Source organism: Pinus tabuliformis, chromosome 2_2 (genome assembly GCF_031772625.1).
Source record: "Pinus tabuliformis cultivar Carrire ecotype Pingquan chromosome 2_2, CPIR1, whole genome shotgun sequence".
Taxonomy (NCBI): Eukaryota; Viridiplantae; Streptophyta; class Pinopsida; order Pinales; family Pinaceae; genus Pinus; species Pinus tabuliformis.
In genome coordinates, this window is record NC_142300.1 from 438,076,692 (window position 1) to 438,099,366 (window position 22,675).

At 36.8% G+C, this 22,675-nt stretch overlaps 1 long non-coding RNA gene across 1 annotated transcript; it reads left to right on the forward strand.

The window, feature by feature from the left end:
* The first annotated feature begins 2,923 nt into the window (after positions 1-2,923).
* LOC149193140 (uncharacterized) lies at positions 2,924-13,560 on the forward strand. The gene is made up of 4 exons (XR_016254926.1): positions 2,924-3,584; positions 12,597-12,885; positions 12,985-13,023; positions 13,205-13,560. It is a non-coding gene; the product is annotated as an uncharacterized LOC149193140 (long non-coding RNA).
* Positions 13,561-22,675: the final 9,115 nt, after the last annotated feature.

Genomic DNA, 22,675 nt, shown 5'->3' on the forward strand with positions numbered 1-22,675 from the left:
TACTATATTAATTTTAATTTGGTAGAATTTGTAATTTAAATATAGTATATAAGAAGATGAAATACAAGAAATCATATTAGTTTTTTTACATAAAATTGTTTATATTTGTATTTTTGAAAGTTTTATATAACTATAAAATCCAAGATTTTTAAGAGCAGTTTATTATATTTTCTTCAAAATGCAATGCATATGTTAATATTCATGTAAGATTTGACATTTAAATGATGAATTTCTTAAAATAAATTTATGTAATTACAGAAAAAGATTTTGATGGGTCCAGCCCACCCTTGTCACACTTACCAACGTTAATAATGTGATTAGGAATGAATTTAATGATTAGCAGTTGGGTTACATATGATATTGTTTTATTTGGCGGTTGATTGCAATGATATTATAATTGATTTGGGGTCCGCACTTATGATTTGTACCCACACCTAACGAATATTGGACAAGTGTCCACTCCTCGGAATTGTCACTCCCACTTTGGTATGAGGGTCTCAAACCCTATCTCCTGGTCATTTCGCTTGTGAACTATTGAGGTTTGAGGGCTCTGCAATGTGGTTATGCTGCACGGTTTTCTCTGTGTAATATTATGCTGCCTCTGGTACTCTAGCTCAGCTCTTGACCTGGAAACTTGTTGGCTTCTCCGTCTGGTAATGAGCTCTTGTTTGAACCTGGTTATTTCGTTATTTGTTTCTCTGTCTGCACTTAATCTTTCTGTCGAATTATGGATTATAGTCTGCTTGTGGAAACTGAGATTTCTCTGTGTACAAGTCAATGTTGGTTATTTAGCTGGATTGTGCGACTCCTTTTGGTCTTGAATCCTTCTATGCGACTATTCGTTGAGTGCTTTGGTTGTATTCCTTTGTTTCGTGGACAGGTTGCGGTCGTAGGGTCTTAGCTTCGGTTTCCTTCGCAATGTTAAGGTAAAATTTTTGTTCTCTGCTATCAGTATTTTCTTCTTTTCACACTGTTAAACTGACGCACTTGCTCCTTCGTGAGTAGAGTGACCCTAGGTGACTGCAATGTCAGCGTCCTGTCTCTGCAAGGTAATTTCGAACCCTGGTTTCGTTGTTTTCTCCCGGTCTTTACTTTCTCTGCCACATATCGCTCACAAACTTTAGTTAATGTCTGGTCGTTGCAGGTATGTTCGTCCTGGAGGGTTTTGGACTTCGGCTCCTCGATGCTCTAGCTAGACCCGGGTAGGGTCGTTCCCTGTCATCTTGTAACTTGTTTCTTTCTCGTCGTAGGCTAGGGTTACAGCAATTTATTGTAATGATTTGAGGCCACCGTCAGTATGTATGCGTAGGCTGTTAGACTTGCTCTGTTCCTCTTGTGGGTAGTTGCTGTAGGGTTTGGTTTACGGTTAGGGTTTCTAAACCCGTATGCTATGATACCCTTCAAACCTTGTACAGTGTTATTATATGGACTGTATGTATATTTAAATGAGGTTTTGTAACTGTATATATTCGAACAGAGATTCTTGTGCTTATTTTATAAATGAAACAAGAGGGTTTGTTCTTCAGAAGTACCTGTATGATTTGTTTGATTTTGCTGTTCAGAAATGCTTGCGTCTTGTCTCTACCTTTGATGCTCGAATTATGTATACTCATCCAGGATTCCTCTGCGCTTGCTTGATTGATAAATTCAGGGACTGTATGCCCTCGTTTCTGCAACGTATTCTTTAATTATGTCTGCAAACTTGTTTTGATTTGTAGGCCTGCTTGAATCAATGCAAATAGAAACACATATGTGTGTACATGCTTGTGGAACAAAACAGAGAATGGACTTTCACTGTTTCTGGAAATTTAACAGAATGACAGATAGATAGATAGACAGTTACAGGATATTGGAAAATAGTCTGTGTGCTCAGAGATATTTTATTAGATTTTACTCTCTCTCCAAAAAGTCGAACCTCTTACAATTGCATTATGTTCTTTTTCAATAATTGTCTGGAACTGTTTTCTCCTAACTGTTGTTGGTTACATTCTGTTGGTTACACATTTTTTTTAGTTCCAAAAACTGTTTATTGTCCTACGTTACAATCTTGTAAAAATTGACATGAAAATAAAATTAATTACTTGTAACAGTTTACCTAATTAATCCTCTACCTTCCTACATATTGTTCTTTACGAAATTAAAACAACATAAACAAAAACAACTACAGTGTTCACTTAGCAATTTCCTTTTCAATCCTCTCAGAGACCAAACAACCTTTTGTCATGATGACCCGTTAGCTAGATGCTCCTACATCAGATTTATACTTTGGGATCACTAATTTTAAGAATTTGTTTATATTAATTTCATTTTTTTAAATCAAAAAATTCAATATAACCTTGAAAATGAAATTACAAGATCAAATATAAATATTAGTGCATTTGAGATCTTAACATTTTAAAAATAATATTATCATTAAATATATAAAAAATAGAACATTATAGTAAAAACAAATATTTATATATTTAAAAAATAAAAAAATAAAACATTATAATAAAAACAAATATTTATATATTTAAAAAATGCAATATATGTTAAGGCAAAATTGAATAAAACCTATATGTATGTGTAGATTAATAAATTTGTGCGCTTTATTTTAAAATAATAATATGAAAAACAAAAATATTGAAAAAAATAAAGTTCATTATTTTAGCAATGTATATGATCACCACTATAATTGTCATGCCTAATCAAAATCAAACTACCAACAAAGAAACACACAAGTTGATGAAAACTCTTTCGCTCCAAATATTTATGTCGTAAGGCGTTCCCTCTGAAATCAACTCCCCCAATTGCCACCGTGTACTTGTCTGAACCATTCGATCCTATGTTAGATGATTGAAAAGTTCCAGACCGTTGGATAAATAATTAGGATAAAAAAACCTAATAATTAGTTTAGGTTAGTTTCTGATGTTCTTTCCGCAAGGTTTTTCCTGTTGCATCAAATCTTGCTGTTAAATCTTGCTGAGCAGGCCACGTCTCTGGGCATCCCACTCTAGGAGCTTGATGATCACCCCAACATTGATCTCGCCGCTGACGAAGTCGACCCGGAGCTCAATCTCGCCCAGGGCCGCGGTTGCGCGTTGCTCTGGAGAAGATGGTGGAGGCTACCTTCGCCAAGGTCATGGTCATCGTCGATGAATCGAAGCTCGTCAGTGGCCTCGGTGGTAGCGGCCTGGAAATGCCTGTGGAGGTGGTGTCCTTCTGCTTCCCTTCTGTTGGAAGTACAATGCTTCGAGGCTGCAATCCCTCTTTCAGGCTGAGGGTTGCGAGGCGAAGCTCAGGATGGACGGTGACAAGCCGCAGGTTACGCATAATCATCAAGCTCAACAATAATACCCTGATTCTTATGTTCTTTGCGCAAGGTTTTTCCTGTTGCATCAAATCTTGCTGTTAAATCTCGCTGAGCAGGCCACGCCTCTGGGCAAGCTCGTCAGTGGCCTCGGTGGTAGCGGCCTGGAAATGCCTGTGGAGGTGGTGTCCTTTTGCTTCCCTTCTGCTGGAAGTACAACGCTTCGAGGCTGCAATCCCTCTTTGAGGCCAAGGGCTGCGAGGCGAAGCTCAGGATGGATGGTGACAAGCCGCAGGTTATGGATAATCATCAAGCTCAACAATAATACCCTGATTCTCCCCAATTTCACAAGCTTCATAAATAATTTATTCAAGCCCTAAATTGATAACTGGCATAGTGTCTTGTTTATCACAATTTCTTGTCTATTACATGGGATAATCTATTTACGTATGCAATTCTCTTCCACTTGTACATTTGTCCACATCTAGCAACTGGTTATTTTATTTTTAAATCTTTTAACAAGTTTACTTGTTTGTCCACATCTAGCAACTGGTTATTTTATTTCTGATCTGTTAACAAGTTTTCTTCTCCATTACAAGTATAGAATTGTCTTCTTCCTCAATTATGCGAACTAAATTCTGTTGCGATTATGGGTTTATCATTTTTGCAAAAAGAAGAGCTCTGTACTAAGTGCGATATTTTTTTAAGCTCAAACATTTATTTTTGTGCCAGAGAAATTAAAAAAATGTTTTTGAATCTTTAATAGAATTTTTGGGAATAAAAGCTAGAGAAATCCAATAGACAAGTATTACATCTAAGACATTTTTTTTATCAGAACAAGGAAATCGTATTTTGAAAATTGAAATTTATTGATGGCACCAAAAGGACATTGTCCTGTTCAGATTGTCAAATAACCTATTGTCCTGTTCAGCTTGTCAAATAACCAATTTCAGTATACGTGCAGAAGAGAGATCCAAATAAAATAAATAAACGAAAAGGAGAAAGAAATTGGCTTCTTTCATGAGACAAAGAAAAGAAAAAATACAAGTATTTATGGAGGAAGCTTTTGTGGTGGATACTATAATAAAATAGGTTGAAACTGCGCTAATCAAAACAATTCAAAAGTGGTACTACAGTGAGAAACCCCTTAGACTCTGGGTTGAAAATAATTGGGGTGAGATGGTAGGATACTGTTCAAATATCTTCCCTACCAAACTCTGAGAGGGATAAATATTTCAAATCAAATGTTCGGCAACAATATCAGAGTCTTTGTTAAGATTGATGAAAAAATATTGAACATAGAGCACACCTATTTTGATAAAAATATCAGAGTCTTTGTTAAGATTGATGAAAAAATATTGAACATAGAGCACACCTATTTTGATAAAATATGTGTAGAGAAATATTTTAGGAGCAGGGTTTCTAGATGGGATTAATATCAAAATTGGGTCTAAGGACCATAGGCAAGTCTTGGACCACTTTAACGTGCTAGGATTAATATCAAATTGTTTGCTTGGAACCAATTTGATTTGAGTTTCCATATGAGCGAGCAAGGTTTTTTCCTTCTAACCCCTTTGGGATAGATTTTCTACCTGAAGTTTCTGCACATTGCAAGTCCTCCCAGAAATTCTCTGGGAAGAAAATTTGATTGGCTTGAGATGATTTGGGCAATGCTGCAATACAAAGTTGTCCAAAGGATCCTCAACATCCTGTATTTGCTTGTTTGGAGGATAAAGATTTTTTATCCTATATGACTTTGTCAGAGGACTTATATGCCTAGTAATGAAAGGGTCCAGACACCACCTTTGTATCATTGTCATTGTTCACATTAGTGCCAAGCAGTTGTGGATTACATTGTATAGGCTAAAATATTGCCAACTATCTAGAAAATATAATATTGACAACATGGGTGAAAATTTAATGGCTGTAGAAATGGTTTTTCCATTATAGAAAGAAGGCCTTGGAGCTGTCATTGGACTTCTGCTTCCTCTAGAGGATGTAGAAGAAACAGAAGCTAGACTTTCACATCATCTATTGTTGTTACCACTAAGTCTGATTCTGCTATGTTTGAGACCATTCCCATGTATATAGCAATTAAGGGTGCATATAACTAAAAGAACACCTAGTGTAATCATTCATTAAACCAAAAATACATCAACAAAGAGGCTAGGTTTTATATATACACCAAGTAATCACTGTATTTGGGACACACAATACTATAACAAAATTTCAAATGTAGAATTGTATACATTGCTTTACCACTTCTATTTGACATAATGGGCAAATATTCTCGTACATTATTTTATTCCAGTTCAATATTTCTTTGGTGCCCATTAGTTTTTCAATTGATTGTGTTCCTAAATCTATTTTGCTACACTTTTCTTTCAATGGATGGGGTTTGAAAGCATACATTGCCAAAACCTCGGATCAAAGATGTAAAGGTAGTAGTGGGTGGTGATCAATACCTTGAGTATGTTAGATATTAATGGCCAACAGTCAAGTCTTGGACCACTTTAACGTGCTGGGATTAATATCAAATTGTTTGCTTGGCACCAGCTTGCTTTGAGTTTCCATATGCGCGAGCAAGGTTTTTTCCTTCTAGCCCCTTTGGGATAGCTTTTCTGCCTGAAGTTTCTGCACATTGCAAGTCCTCCCATAAATTCTTTGGGAAGAAAATTTGATTTGCTTGAGATGATTTGGGCAATGCTGCAATACAAAGTTGTCCAAAGGATCCTCAACATCTTGTATTTGCTTGTTTGGAGGATAAATATTTTTTATCCTATATAACCTTGTCAGAGGACTTATATGCCTGGTAATGAAAGGGTCCAGACACCACCTTTGTATCATTGTCATCTTTCACATTAGTGCCAAGCAGTTGTGGAAGTAGTTGTGGATTACATTGTATCAGATAAAATATTGCCAACTGTCCAGAAAATATAATATTGACAACATCGGTGAAAATTTAGTGGCTCTAGAAATGGTTTTTCCATTATAGAAAGAAGGCCTTGGAGCTGTCATTGGACTTCTGCTTCCTCTAGAGGATGTAGAAGAAGCAAAAGCTAGACTTTGACATGATCTACTGTTGTTACCGCTAAGTCTGATTCTGTTATGTTTGAGACCATTCCTATGTATATAGTAATTAAGGGTGCATATAACTAAAAGAACACCTAGTGTAATCATTCATTAAACCAAAAATATATCAACAAAGAGGCTAGGTTTTATATATACATCAAGTAATCACTGTATTTGGGACACACAATAATATAACAAAATTGCTAATGTAGAATTGTATACATTGCTTTACCACTTCTATTTGACATAATGGGCAAATATTCCTGTACATTATTTTATTCTAGTTCAATATTTCTTTGGTGCCCATTAGTTTTTCAATTGATTGTGTTCCAAAATCTATTTTCCTACACTTTTCTTTCAATGGCCAGGGTTTGAAAGCATGCATTGCCAAAACCTCAGATCAAAGATGTAAAGGTAGTAGTGGGTGGTGATCAATACCTTGCATATGTTAGATATTAATGGCCAAGGGATAAGAGGTTATACAAAGATTCATTTTTGGAAATGCGTCCACAATACTTTGTTGCCAAAGTTCTTAGTATGCTTTCTTGGCATGATAGTGTCAAGTTTTTTTCTGCAGCAACAACTCTAGATCAAGCAGTCTTCTTTCACATTCAGATTGACAAGACAATGCAACCTTCACTTAGGTCCATAGGCCTCCCAGGGTGTGTGCATTACAGCAGTATGTTACATAACTGAATCAAGCATTACAGTTCAGCTCAGTGATTTATAAAATGGCTGGGTTATGGTATTTCTGAGAGTTGCAGGTTTTGTAGTACTATTCTTGCCCTACTTTAACAACAGACATGCCACTATAACTTAGTTACACAACTTATGCTTCGATCGAAGTGAGAATGTTGGCCTTGGGGTTTTCCCTCTTTTGATCTCAGATACTGCTATAATTAAACTTCACCTAGATTGATCGATCATCAATCTCTCTAATTGTTGTCACCCAGAGCATTTGGTTGTTCCCATACACTTAGTGCCTGATTTCACCATCAGTGCATATGTTCACTTGAACCAATCCCGAACGCTTAGATCAAGCCTTCAAGCCATAATGTTTGGCATTGTGTCCTCCAATTTGTGGCCAACTAAATGTATATTTTATATCTCCCTTAGTGAATCACATGTGATTAGGATTGACGCAATCAAGCTCTCCTAAACTCCAAATTTCGATGATTATGCACTAAATAAATACAACATAGAAAATAACTATTCGCATGTGATTAAGATCGATGCAATTGGAACTCTCCTGAACTCCAATTTTCCATGATTATGCACCAAATTAATACAACATAGAAAATAATAGTGAATATCTGGAATACTTTCCCTCTTGGATTTACAAACCTTTAAAAGCACACCCTTCTCTGATCTCCAAGCCCAGATCGATGGGCCCTTGGATGGAAGGAAAGAGACTACTAACCTTTTGGGAAAGATAGACTAGGCTGACTTAAGCCTGTACTTTGCCTGTTATCTCACCTGAGAAATTTAGATTTAAAGATTTAGTCTGTTATTAAAGTAGGGAAATATAAACCATAAGCTATATTATATCTATAATCTAATTCCTTCTGGTCTTACTTGTCACTTCGGATTGATTTTAAATTTTATTAATTTGGTATATTCCATATACAATACATGCAGTAAAGCCACTTGGACACAAGGAACAAGATGCCCAAACATTTTCATTATAGGTAACTTGTTATCAATACATTTTATCATCTTCTTGATAGATTTTTGTTGCATCATGCAATCATTAGTGCAAAAATGTTTTGATTCTGCAGGGGTGACCAGAGTCCTGGAACTTGGGCACCCAAGATTGCAAACAGCTAAAGAAGTACATGAGACATTAGAAGAATGGAAAAGGTAATGGACTGCATAGCTTCATGGATAGGGTATATTGTCTTTTAAAGGTTGAAATTGAACAATATATATTCCTTTGTCTAATATAACTTAAATGGCCAATAGTTTAAAATTTGATTTATGCCATTTGTTAGTGATAAATGGTTGTTCATAAATAGCCTTAGACTTTAGTGATAAATGGTTGTGTATAGGAGATGCCTAAACCTGTAACAGACTTCCCTCCCTTGCTGAAGTCTGATGCACAATTCAGTCAGAGTGATGATTGATCTAGAACTCTGACTGTTTCGGATGATCCAGTTTAATTTAAAATTGGGCAAAACAAACCAATGGAATCATTCCACCATAGAGAACTTTGACTGTGCCTGAAATTCCTGCTGGATTCTAGTCAAATTTGTGGTTGGAAAGAGGGTCTAGCTAATTCTATTTTGTTAAACTAGTTGTGTTAATGGACAATCAGATGATTGTTGGTATGAGCACAGCCAGTTAAGACGATTAGGTGTTGAAGACATAACCTACATTATTGTGGAAGTTAATAAGGTCAAGACTCAACAAAGAAAGGATAAATGCATGCCAATCAGAATGGAGATAAACATGTTCAATTCCAGGTTCAATGTTTTGAGGGACATGTGTATGTCTTCATAACACGATAAGAATGGAAAACTAAGATAATTGGATGCATAGAGGGAAATTATTTTACTAAGAACTAAAGTTGACTCCAACAAGTTTACAAATGTGAGTGGAATATTGAATAAGTCAACAATGTGAGTTGCAGGTTTTGTAATACTATTCTTGCCCTACTTTAACAACAAACAACTTGCTTTGAGTTTGCATATGGCGAGCAAGGTTTTTTCCTTCTAGCCCCTTTGGGATAGCTTTTCTGCTTGAAGTTTCTGCACATTGCAATTCCTCCCAGAAATTATTTGGGAAGAAAATTTGATTGGCTTGAGATGATTTGGGCAATGCTGCAATACAAAGTTTTCCAAAGGATGTTGGCCTTGGGGTTTCCCCTCTTTTGATCTCAGATACTGCTATAATTAAACTTCACCTAGATTGATCGATCATCAATCTCTCTAATTGCTGTCACCTAGAGCATTTGGTTGTTCCCATACACTTAGTGCCTGATTTCACCATCAGTGCATATGTTCACTTGAACCAATCCCGGACGCTTAGATCGAGCCTTCAAGCCATAATGTTTGGCATTGTGTCCTCCAATTTGTGGCCAACTAAATGTATATTTTATATCTCCCTTAGTGAATCACATGTGATTAGGATTGACACAATCAAGCTCTCCTAAAATCCAAATTTCGATGATTATGCACTAAATAAATACAACATAGAAAATAACTATTCGCATGTGATTAAGATCGATGCAATTGGAACTCTCCTGAACTCCAATTTTCCATGATTATGCACCAGATTAATACAACATAGAAAATAATAGTGAATATCTGGAATACTTTCCCTCTTGGATTTACAAACCTTTAAAAGCACACCCTTCTCTGATCTCCAAGCCCAGATCGATGGGCCCTTGGATGGAAGGAAAGAGACTACTAACCTTGTGTGTTGTTTTCTTTCGGAGTTTTCGCATCCATGATTTGTTTGTATCGATGTTTCGAGCCCTCCACCGTGGCTCATCATCAGGATAGATCAGTAATTGTGGATACAAACAAATCATGGATGTGAAAACTCCGGAAGAAAACAACACAAAAAGCACTGATCGCAGAAGCCTCAAAACAATAAGACTACTAACCTTTCGGGAAAGATAGACTAGGCTGACTTAAGCCTGTACTTTTCCCTGTTATCTCACCTGAGAAATTTAGATTTAAAGATTTAGTCTGTTATTAAAGTAGGGAAATATAAACCATAAGCTATATTATATCTATAATCTAATTCCTTCTGGTCTTACTTGTCACTTTGGATTGATTTTAAATTTTATTAATTTGGTATATTCCATATACAATACATGCAGTAAAGCCACTTGGACACAAGGAACAAGATGCCCAAACATTTTCATTATAGGTAACTTGCTATCAATACATTTTATCATCTTCTTGATAGATTTTTGTTGCATCATGCAATCATTAGTGCAAAAGCGTTTTGATTCTGCAGGGGTGACCAGAGTCCTAGAACTTGGGCACCCAAGATTGCAAACAGCTAAAGAAGTACAGGAGACATTAGAAGAATGGAAAAGGTAATGGACTGCATAGCTTCATGGATAGGGTATATTGTCTTTTAAAGGTTGAAATTGAACAATATATATTCCTTTGTCTAATATAACTTAAATGGCCAATAATTTAAAATTTGATTTATGCCAGTGGTTAGTGATAAATGGTTGTTCATAAACAGCCTTAGACTTTAGTGATAAATGGTTGTGTATAGGAGATGCCTAAACCTGTAACAGACTTCCCTCCCTTCCCGAAGTCTGATGTACAATTCAGTCAGAGTGATGATTGATCTAGAACTCTGATTGTTTCGGATGATCCGATTTAATTTAAAATTGGGCAAAACAAACCAATGGAATCATTCCACCATAGAGAACTTTGACTGTGCCTGAAATTCCTGCTGGATTCTAGTCAAATTTGTGGTTGGAAAGAGGGTCTAGCTAATTCTATTTTGTTAAACTAGTTGTGTTAATGGACAATCAGATGATTGTTGGTGTGAGCATAACCAGTTAAGACGATTAGGTGTTGAAGACATAACCTACATTATTGTGGAAGTTAATAAGGTCAAGACTCAACAAAGAAAGGATAAATGCATGCCAATCAGAATGGAGATAAACATGTTCAATTCCAGGTTCAATGTTTTGAGGGACATGTGTATGTCGTCATAACACGATAAGAATGGAAAACTAAGATAATTGGATGCATAGAGGGAAATTATTTTACTAAGAACTAAAGTTGACTCCAACAAGTTTACAAATGTGAGTGGAATATTGAATAAGTCAACAATGTGAGTTGCAGGTTTTGTAATACTATTCTTGCCCTACTTTAACAACAAACAACTTGCTTTGAGTTTGCATATGGTGAGCAAGGTTTTTTCCTTCTAGCCCCTTTGGGATAGCTTTTCTGCTTGAAGTTTCTGCACATTGCAATTCCTCCCAGAAATTCTTTGGGAAGAAAATTTGATTGGCTTGAGATGATTTGGGCAATGCTGCAATACAAAGTTTTCCAAAGGATCCTCAACATCCTGTATTTTCTTGTTTGGAGGATAAAGATTTTTTATCCTATATGACTTTGTCGGAGGAGTTATATGCCTGGTAATGAAAGGGTCCAGACACCACCTTTGTATCATTGTCATCTTTCAAATTAGTGCCAAGCAGTTGTGGATTACATTGGATCGGCGAAAATATTGCCAACTGTCTACAAAATATAATATTGACAACATCGGTGAAAATTTAATGGCTGTAGAAATGGTTTTTCCATTATAGAAAGAAGGCCTTGGAGCTGTCATTGGACTTTTGCTTCCTCTAGAGGATGTAGAAGAAGCAAAAGCTAGACTTTGACATCATCTACTGTTGTTACCGCTAAGTCTGATTCTGTTATGTTTGATACCATTCCTATGTATATAGTAATTAAGGGTGCATATAACTAAAAGAACACCTAGTGTAATTATTCATTAACCCAAAAATATATCAACAAAGAGGCTAGGTTTTATATATACATCAAGTAATCACTGTATTTGGGACACACAATAATATAACAAAATTGCTAATGTAGAATTGTATACATTGCTTTACCACTTCTATTTGACATAATGGGCAAATATTCTCGTACATTATTTTATTTCAGGTCAATATTTCTTTGTTTCCCATTAGTTTTTCAATTGATTGTGTTCCTAAATCTATTTTGCTACACTTTTCTTTCAATGGCTGGGGTTTGAAAGCATGCATTGCCAAAACCTCAGATCAAAGATGTAAAGGTAGTAGTGGGTGGTGATCAATACCTTGAGTATGTTAGATATTAATGGCCAAGGGACAACAGGTTATATAAAGATTCATTTTTGGAAATGCGTCCACAATACTCTGTTGCCAAAGTTCTTAGTATGTTATCCTGGCATGATAGTGTCAAGTTTTTTTTTTCTGCAGCAACAACTCTAGATCAAGCAGTCTTCTTTCACATTCAGATTGACAAGACAATGCAACCTTCACTTAGGTCCATAGGCCTCCCAGGGTGTGTGCATTACAACAATATGTTACGTAACTGAATCAAGCATTACAGTTCATCTCAGTGATTTATAAAATGGTGGGGTTATGGCTAGTCTTTCTTGGTAACACACCGTTCAATGGTAAATAGTTTATTTAATTTTCTTACAGAGATTAAAATGTGGTGGAGATTATTCATTTTCACCCTAATCTCAGTGTTTTGTTGTGAGTTTGCAGGTAATTTCGTTAAGGAATGCCTCAGCCATAGTTTGAAAAACTTGCAAACTTGGTTACAGCTGAAGATTATTCTGAGGTTATTCTGTGCCAAGCATATTCAACACTGCAAAAGCACCCCAACTAATATCGATTTTCTCACGCAAGCTATTGGGTTCCTGCGAAAACCTGACTCTCATGGCAATACTTCTGGGTGACCGCTTGTAGAATGGTTTATGAAATGTAGGCTTTGTTTCTCGGTGATTCAACTTCCAGGAACATTTCTAGACGTTTCTGGACTACCTCATCTCTGGTAACAATCTTAATCTCCTTTCTGAGTTTTTGTTTAATTTCAATTTCATCCATTTATGAGCCCTTTCCCCAAACCCTAACAATGATTTAATGGTTGCAGGAAGAAGGCTAGTCTTTCTTGGTAACACACTGTTCAAAGGTAAATAGTTAATTTAATTTTCTTACAAAGATTAAAATGTGGTGGAGATTATTCATTTTCACCCTAATCTCAGTGTTCTATTGTGAATTTGCAGGTAATTTCCTATTGATGCATACAAATTCTTGGTTGTATTTTAAAGCGTTAGTTAATTACTTTGTCCTATTGTGATTTGGGCTTACAGCCTAGAAGTCTTATACCCAGCACAAGTATCTCAGATCAGAGGGAAGGAGTGGATGGAGAGAGATGAGAATTTGAATACCCTTAAGCTTGTATCCAAAAGTCGAAAGGAATGCAAACGTGTGCAGATCAGAGGGAAGGAGCGGATATAGAGAGATGAGAATTTGAATACCCTTAAGCCTGTATCCAAAAGTCGAAAGGAATGCAAACGTGTGCTTCAAGAGAAGAGATGTTGGGTCTCTATTGTATCACTCTTGACTACAAAGGTGCAGTTAAAAATTTATAGGAATTACCTGGTTTCCACAAGAAAGCCAAACGATATAGATAACTCCTAGTGGTTGATGTCCAACCTGTAAGGTATTCAGGCACCATATAATTTAACTAGCATGCAAGTTCTTACTCCGTAATATATAAATTAACTGCTATAATTTCATTGACTTGGCAAATTGCGATTGCTTTATCTTTACATTAAAACATGGAAAGTGACTACTTGTGTCAAAAACTATATAGGCTTTGAATGGAGTTCTGAGGCCCCTCTCAAGCGATGTGTGGCTTGGCATAGAAAAATGATAGCAAACTGCGATTAACGAAGTAGTTGGAGCACCAACTTACTCTGTTGCCTCTGTTTATCATCTATTTATGAGCCCTTTCCCTAAACACTAATATTAATTTACACTAATAGTGATTTAATGATTGCAGGCAGAAACAACATAATCTTTATAAAATTATATAAAATACATAATGGTAATAATAAAAATAAACAGTGAAGAAATTACTGCATAAATGTTGTATCATTTTGAGAGATTCGAAAATAAACAATAAAACAAATAACGTGGGCAGGCATGATGTGTTTTACAGATTGATGGGAAAACAATTATTTGGATCATTTTAATTAGCTACAATGGAGTTTCCCATTGTTAATCCTCCAAATCTCATGAGTTGTTGCACAAATCCCAACTTTGTGATTGCAGAGACACGTAAAGAAGAGGAGTGGTGGCAAAATGACACATATCCCCTCGCTCCTCCATGCGTTCTGTTATCACTTAGAATTTTAGTTCATGTACATAATGTTGTCCCAAACTAAAAAAATTTCATTGTCATGTGTGATGAATGGTTATAGTCTTGTGTGTGTTAGGGATCATGTTTTCAAAAGGTATTGATGTCAATCATTGCAAAAAATTGTTAGTCACCCTCCATTATAATCCTTTAAGGCATGTCATGTCCTGTTTGCGTCATTGGTCCTTTGCGCAGTTTCGTAGCGCAGTCTGATTGGTCAATTTGGCAGCGTAATGATGTTTCCGCCTTTTCGCATCGTGTGATTTATCAGCCATTTCGTAGCGAATTATGTCTATTTATAGCTGTTTGCGCTACTGAATCGGGGATTCGGGGTTTATGCAACGCATTTTCTTGAAATGTCAAGTCTGGGGGGATGAGTCATTAGGTCCGTGCTTATGTTGTCAGTTGATGTCCTCTCCAAGTCATTTTTGGTCATCATTCCGTTATGAGGTTCAAAATCACGCACATAAATATCATCCAAAGTGATTTATGATGCATGGTTGTATTGTGATAGTTGTAATTAGTGCGGGAACTGATTTGTTTATATGACAAAATCATTGAAGCGAGAGGGAGCCCGAGTTTCCATTTAAAAAGACCTGTTTGCAAGCGAGCCTGTATACCAAAATCTAAAGTTCTTCTCTGAGTTGGAGCTGCTGTTAGTTTTCTGCTCGAAAGTTTGCAAAGTAAAATGGAGAAAAGGGAACATCGATCCGGTAGGTGCCAAAGAACAGAACCTGTGGGGCTGGATATTACTTTAAAGGATGAAGGTGTTGCCAGAGCTTTTAAAAACGCTGGTTGCTGGAGGTTTTGTGAGAAGTTGCAAGGAGGGCACGCAGAGGTAACAAAAGCTTTTGCAATGAATTTTATTGGTTTGAACTCTAAGGTGTCAATGCTAGAATTCCCTGTATCCCCAGAAGCCATTTCTAATGTGACTGAGATCCCTAGAGGTGGAAGTGAATGGTTCAAAAACTTTAAATTCGACATGAGCCCGTGTAAGGAATTTTTGAAGGAACCTTATGTTAATGAGGACCTCACGAAAGCTGTGCCAAGGAGTTACGTGAAAGAACATTTTGCTTTGCTCCTCACATGCATCCAAAAGTATTTAACATGCGAAGGGAGGTATAACAAAGTGTACTCATATCATTTTAAGCTTTTGTTACATTTCACAGGCAAAGTATCAATTGATGTGCCTTTCTACTTATTTAGAAGCCTAAGTAAAATGTGTGATAAAATTCAGTTGAAAAAAGATGACTGTGAGACTTCACTGTTCCATCATGGTTTGGTGAAGTTGTTGGTATTAGATGGTTTGCAGAAGATCGGAAGAGATTGGGACTCCTTTATTTTTATGGCGGGTTTTCAGAGCAAGACGGGCCTAACTCCATTGCCTGTTAAGGAAAAGGAGAAAACGATTGAAGAACCTACTCTTGCTGAGATCAGGAAGGAGGTGAAAAATCTTAAAAAGTCCAAAACCAAGGTGAAGAAACCAGTCAAGCCTGTGGTGATCAAGGAGACACCTATATCATCATCAAAAGAGAAGGTCAAACAGAAGAAGGATGCACCTGCACCAAGTGAAGTTGGAAAAGGATCAAGAGTAAAAACCAGAGGTCAGTTGAGCAAGGAAAAGGGTAAGTCAATTGTTGTTGAAGAGAGTCCTGTGTCAAAAGCTAGTTTGACTGATTTACTTGAAGCAATTGAGCTTGAACAAGATCAGTCAGTGCAGATTGAGCCAATGGAACTTGAACCAGATCAGCCAGTGCAACCAATGCACATTGACCTAACCCAATCTTCACCAGAGAGCCTGAAGAAATCAAAGGCTTCAAAGAGGTTACGGTTTGAGGAGCCAAGTGAAGAATATGTGTTTAAACCAAGGAGGCCAATTACAAGAAGACAAATGAAAGAGGCCGAGAAAGTGCATAAAGAGGAGGCAGCTGTAAAAATGCCTAGTACAGAGTTTATTGAAATTTTGACTAAAACAGTGCATGCAGCCAAAAGTAAAGACAAAAGTAAAAAGGTTGTTATTAGTCAAGGAGGGAATGTCATTGCTATCAAAAACCAGGCAGGAAAGACCAAAGAAGTGGTAACTCAGACAAAGAGTCTTTCTAAAGAAAGAGCAATGAGATATGCAAGTTATAGGAGGGCTGTCTTAAAGGGCAGCACAAGTCTACTGAAGCAAGCTGACTCAAGCTCTGATGTATTCTCATGGATGATACCAGCACTTAAACAAGCAAAACATGTGAGAAAGCTGAACATGTGTCTGAGATCAGAAAATAAGGCTTTGAAGGAGGAGGTTAGCAGTTTGAAGAAGAAGCTAGGTAAACTAGCTCACTGACTTAAGAAGAAAGGTACTTTTCAAAGTTTTGATAAATTTTGGTTCAACTTCTATCATTTTGAAGTTATTTAGGTCCCTATGCACCTGTACAAATATCTGAAGAAGTCATGACTTTAAGCTGAAAGCGCTGCAAGATGAATTTGTTTTGTTTTGGGCAAGAAACAGTAGTTTCGTAGCGCGCTACGAAACTACTGTAGAACGCTGTTTTATAAGGAAACAATGAAAATTAATGATGAGGTCAGCAAATTTTGAAAGGAATGTTTTGAGGACAGGAGGGAGATTATACATGAATATCATAGCAGTTTAAATGGTGACAGGTGTGAGTTTTGAAGGAAAAGTGAAGTGTTTTGTTTTTTGCTAAAGTTCTCTTAAAGGCACTTTATGACCGAAATACTAGGGTTTTGGTAAAGTTACGGAGATTTTTGGCTAGCACACCTGTTCACTCCACAAGGCATCCAGATCATAAGGAATATGGTGTTATGCGTGGTTACTAGAGGATTAAAGAGTTTGAAGTGTGGTCTTTTAATGGTAAAGATGAATGGAAGACAGGGACCGTGAAAATAGGGTGTTCAGGTGTACTAATTTATGAGTCATCTACACAGCTAGCACCCGAAGATCAGCTCGTTCAATGAATGTTCCTCAACATATCTCAGCCACAACAGAAATTGTACAGCTGTCAAGGATCCAAGGAGAATCATGCATACGAGGAGATGGAGTTGGATTTGAAATTTAATTGGGATTCTATGTATTTACAACCCAACACTTCATGTATTTAATTAGTTGGTTTAGAAATAGATAAGGGTAATTAATGGTAGATCATCGAGTTCTCCCTTCATGCTTGTTGAGGAGACTCAAGATAGTTGTAGTTTTGGTTTTCCTATATATGGTGAAAACTCTGATGTAAGTAGGGTTGGAGATTTATGAAAAACAGAGTTTTATTTTGGCTGATGTAAAAGACTTATTACAGTAATAGAAAAACAGCTGTTGTTTCTTCTCAAGATTCTCAATAGATTATATTGTTCAAATGTAATTGTGGTTTATTCTCTTAATGTTCTTTTACAGCCTTGTTACAGCATAATCACTCAGAATTCATGTTTAATGCTCTGACTTCCTGTATGCTTGGCAAGCTGTGGTTTATGTAAAGTATGTTTGAACATCTGATGTAAAGAGCCTTGACTTCCATGAAATGACTGTGCTTTTGTTTACTGAATGTGTGAGACTCCATAGCCCAATGAAGACTAATTTGATATTTGTCCAACCAGCTTTATTTTCATGAAATGTGTGAAGAGTTAGCCATCTGTTTTTGTAATTGATTTTTATCAAAAGTCTGTGAGAGAGCCCTCTCTGACTAAGGAGGCTAATCCTTGGTATGAAGTCTGGTTGAAATAGTTACATGAGATCTTGCTAGGTAGCAGCCCTTAGTACTGATTTTGTGATAACATTTTGGTGCGTCTGCCAGGAGCCTGATGATTACTTATCCCCGAAATTTGAAGAGTGAATTTCTGAAGGTAGCAGGAGTTCAAAATGATTTTCGAGGCTGCATTCTACCTTGGTGACTCCATTGTTTTTTTTAAAGCTAAAAGGTGGCTTCGAGAGGAAGATATACAAGGAGCAATCCTGACCCAAACCCACCTAGTCCTGTGGAGAATCCTAATATCATCTCAAGGAGTAAACAAAGATTCTCTGATATACCAGGTACTTCAAGTATTTCAAAGTCTTTATTTCCTGAATTTTCTAGAAGTCCTGAGGATAAACTTGTTGATGATAAAGTTCAAGAGGTTATATTAAGGTCTGAGAATGAAGAGGAATTGATTGGTATTATTTTGGATCTACAAAAGAGAGGTATTGATACTTCATCTTTAGTATCACAAAAAGATAAAGAGGAGTTTTGGGAAATTGTCTCTTCTGAATTGCTATTAGAGAAAGAGGATTTGAAACAGCTCAAGGAGCTTGACCCTTTTGAAATTTTGCTTAACTCAAAGATTGGTTTACCTCTCCCAAATTGGAGTTCCTTTGTCAGTGGTTTACAAAGCCCCAATAGTCCTTTTCGTACTCATAATTTGTCCTCTGCCTCTGCTAGTCCAAACAGCCCTCAGACAATATCTCATACTAGTTCTGGTCCTTCTGGTCATAGCATACCTATTGTCACTGTTCCTCCATTAATTATGGCTGTACCTGCTAGGTATGCTCCTCTAGCTCTCCCTGCTGTTTTGCATGATCTCCCTAGCAAATATGCTGCCAGGATTCCAACATGGGGAGGAGATGAAGACATTACTGCTGAAGAACATGTGGATAGATTCAATGACTTTGCTGACAGAGAAGAGGTGGATGATGAAGATGTAAAGTTAAGATTATTTGCACAAACTTTTATTGGAGAGGTCCGAAAATGGTTTAAAGCCTTGGGAGCTGGTAGCATTCATAGTTGGGCTGAGTTTGAAGATAGTTTTCTGAGGAAATGGGGAAATAGAACTAATCCCGTTCAGGCCCTCACTGAGTATAATAATTTAAGAAGAGCTCCAGATGAGACTATTCAAAATTTTTCTAAGAGGTTTAACAAAATTTATAATTCCATCCCAGTACATTTGAAACCTCCTGGAGCTTTGGCACAGTTAAGGTATGCTGAGTCTTTTGATTCAGATTTTTCTCTTTTACTCAGAGAAAGAGAGTCTGCTAATTTGGCTGAAATGCAAAATGATGCTATCAAAGTAGAGGTGAATATACTTGCTGCTAAAAAGTCCAAGATGGCTAAGGCTAAGGTAAAGGAAGAGGAGAGGCCTTCTACATCTGCCCAAGAAGATAAATTTGAAACCATGATGAAGACTATGGAGAAATTGATGGACCAATTAGCTCTTGGGAATACTGCTGCTCCTCAAGCACAACAAGAACCTAGGTTCAGGAATCCTCAATTTAGAAGGCCTCAAAATCAGCAAAGGCCAAGAGATAATAGAAATCAGCAAGCTGATCCTCCTGTGAGACCTCCTTTTCAACAAAACATGGTGGATGAGGAAGCAGAACCTGAGGAACCTGAAGAATCTATTCATTGTCTTGGTGAAGAAGATTCAGAGATCTTTTTAACAAAGGAGGAACATGATGAGTCCAGTCAACTAAAAGCCGAGGAGGAACCCTCAGATTTCCTAAAGGGTTATCAACATGCTATATTTGAAATCCAAAAGCAATATAACCTCAGAAACAGAGATGTCCCTATTACAGCAAACAAGGCTCAGCCTAAGAAAAATGTTTCAAAAGCGGTGGAAGACAAAAAGGAAAAGTCAAAACAAGCTGATGGAAAGAGTGATTCTCTTCTTGAGAAAAAAGATAATCAAACCTCTGCTCCTCTTAAAGAAATTGAAAGGTCTACTTCAGTGTTTAATATAGAAAATGAGATTGCTAAAATTAAAATATCAGTCCCATTTAATGAAATATTGAAAGTAGACAAGTATAGAAGTAAGATTGTGGAAATTCTTAATTCTCCACCAGGAGGGGCTGATATTTTGAATGTGCAAGAGGATAATCCTGTTATTTGTTTAGGTCCAAGGTTGGAAGATGAGCAAAATGATGAGTTTCCTCCTTTCTATATCAGCATCAATATACATGAGATGACTCTACATAATGCCATGTTGGATTCAGGGGCATCTCATAACCTTATGCCTAAAGTCATTATGGAAAGGTTAGGATTAGAAGTGACCAGGCCTTACAAGGACTTATTTTCTTTTGATTCAAAGAGGGTTCATTGTATTGGGTTGATAAAGGATGTGGTTGTGGCACTCACACAAATCCCAGCCAAAACCACTGTCATGGATATTGTTGTGGCAGATGTTCCACCTAAATTTGGAATATTACTCTCAAGGTCATGGGCAGCGAAAATAAAGGGTACCATGCAAATGGATCTGACTTATGCAACCATTCCAGTGTTTGGTGAGCAAAGAAGGTTATATCGTGAGACAAGGATGGCATATATGGTGAGCAGCAAGGACAAACCACAGAATTTCCCTATTTATTCTTGTGATACAGGCCTTGGATCAGCCATTCTCTTCAATGAAGCAGTTGGAAAGGAACCACAAGAAGAACATGCAGAAAATCAGTGTCTAGAAGTGCAGCAAAGTAATGAAGAAGACATCACTGGTTGCTGGTCTTTATACTTTGATGGAGCAGCAGGAAAAGAAGGTGCAGGAGCTGGAATTTGGGTCATGAGTCCAACTGATGAAAGTAAGTTTCTGTCATATAAACTTAATTTTGATTGTACTAATAATATGGCGGAGTATGAGTCTCTGGTATTAGGATTAGAAACCTTGATAGAATTGAAGGCAAAGAACATTGCTGTTCATGGAGACTCTGAATTAATCATAAAGCAAGTTCAAGGTACTTATCAAACAAAAGATGCAAGGATGAGAGCTTATAGAAATTTGGTGTTGGAATTGTTGGAAAAGTTTCAGTCCTATACTTTCAGTATAAAAACTAGAGATCAAAATTCAATTGCAGACTCCCTTGCTGTTGCAGCTAGTCTTTTTGTTATCCCTAAGCATTCTTCTGATAATTATGAAGTGAAAGTTCGCCATAGGCCAGTCATCCCAGATAATATCTTAAATTGGCAAGTCTTTGAAGATGATCAGCAGGTAAGAAATTTCCTAGAGTTGAAAGGAGAATTTGAACATAGTCAAATTGATCAGCAGAACATGTTAGTGGAGACAAAAGAAAAGCCTGAGGTTTTGCAGCTGCAAAATAATCTAATTCCTAAAGGTCTTATTCCACTTGAGAAACTTTTTGATCAGAATGATGTGTTTAAAGCACCAAGGTTGCAAGCCAATGAAGAAGAAATAGAGAGCTGCAATTTAGGTGACTCAGTGGTACCTAAATTAGTCAAAATTTCAAAGTTTTTATCAGCTGATATAAAAGTCAAGTATGTTGAACTGATGAAGAAGTTTGTTGATGTTTTTGCATGGAGTTATGCTGATCTGAAGCAGTATGATTCTTCAATCATACAACATACTATCCCAATTAAGCAAAATGAGAAGCCTTTTAAGCAAAAACTAAGAAGAATCAATCCTCTTCTGATGCCATTAATTGAAAAGGAAGTAAAGAAGCTTTTTGATGCAAAGATTATTGTTCCAATCAGATTTTCAAATTGGCTAGCTAATTTGGTACCAGTTAGGAAGAAGAATGGAGAGATAAGGATTTGCATAGACTTCAGGAACTTGAACAAGGCTTCATTAAAAGACAATTATCCTCTTCCTAAAATGGATCTTATTTTGCAGAATATTGTTGGATCTCAAAGAATGTCAATGTTAGATGGCTTCTCAGGGTACAATCAGATCCTTGTTCATCCAGAGGATCAGGAGAAGACAACCTTCACTACACCATGGGGCACATTTATGTATGCAAAGATGCCTTTTGGCCTCATGAATGCAGGGGCGACTTTCCAGAGGGCTATGGACATTGCTTTTGCAGAGGAAAAAGATAAATCAGTGGTGGTATATCTTGATGATATCACAGTCTTTTCAAAGAGGGAGGAGGATCATTTAAAGCACCTTGAAAAGATACTATTGAAGTGTAGGAGGTTTGGTATTTCTTTAAACCCAACCAAAAGTATCTTTGCTTTGACTTCTGGTAAGTTACTTGGGCATATCATTTCTGAAGAAGGGATTAGGATTGATCCTAATAGAGTCAGTGCTATTTCAAAGTTGGATTTGCCAAGGAGCAAGAAAGAGGTTCAATCTTTTCTTGGTAAAGTTAATTTTGTTAGAAGGTTCATCCCCAACTTTGCTGAAGTGGTTAAACACATCACAAAAATGCTAAAGAAAGGAGCAGACTTCAAGTGGACAGCTGAGGCAAGGAAGTCATTCGAAGAAATTAAGAAAGCACTCACTCAAGCACCAGTCCTTATCAGCCCTGATTTCACCAAGGAATTTCTAATCTTCACATTTGCTTCTGAGGATACAATTGCTGGAGTTCTATTGCAAAAAGGAAATCAAGGTACTAAACAGCCTATTTCATTCTTTAGTAAGACATTGGCTAATGCTGAATTGAAGTATAACATTTTAGAGAAGCAGGCATATGCATTGGTAAAGGAAATCAAGGATTTTAGAATCTATG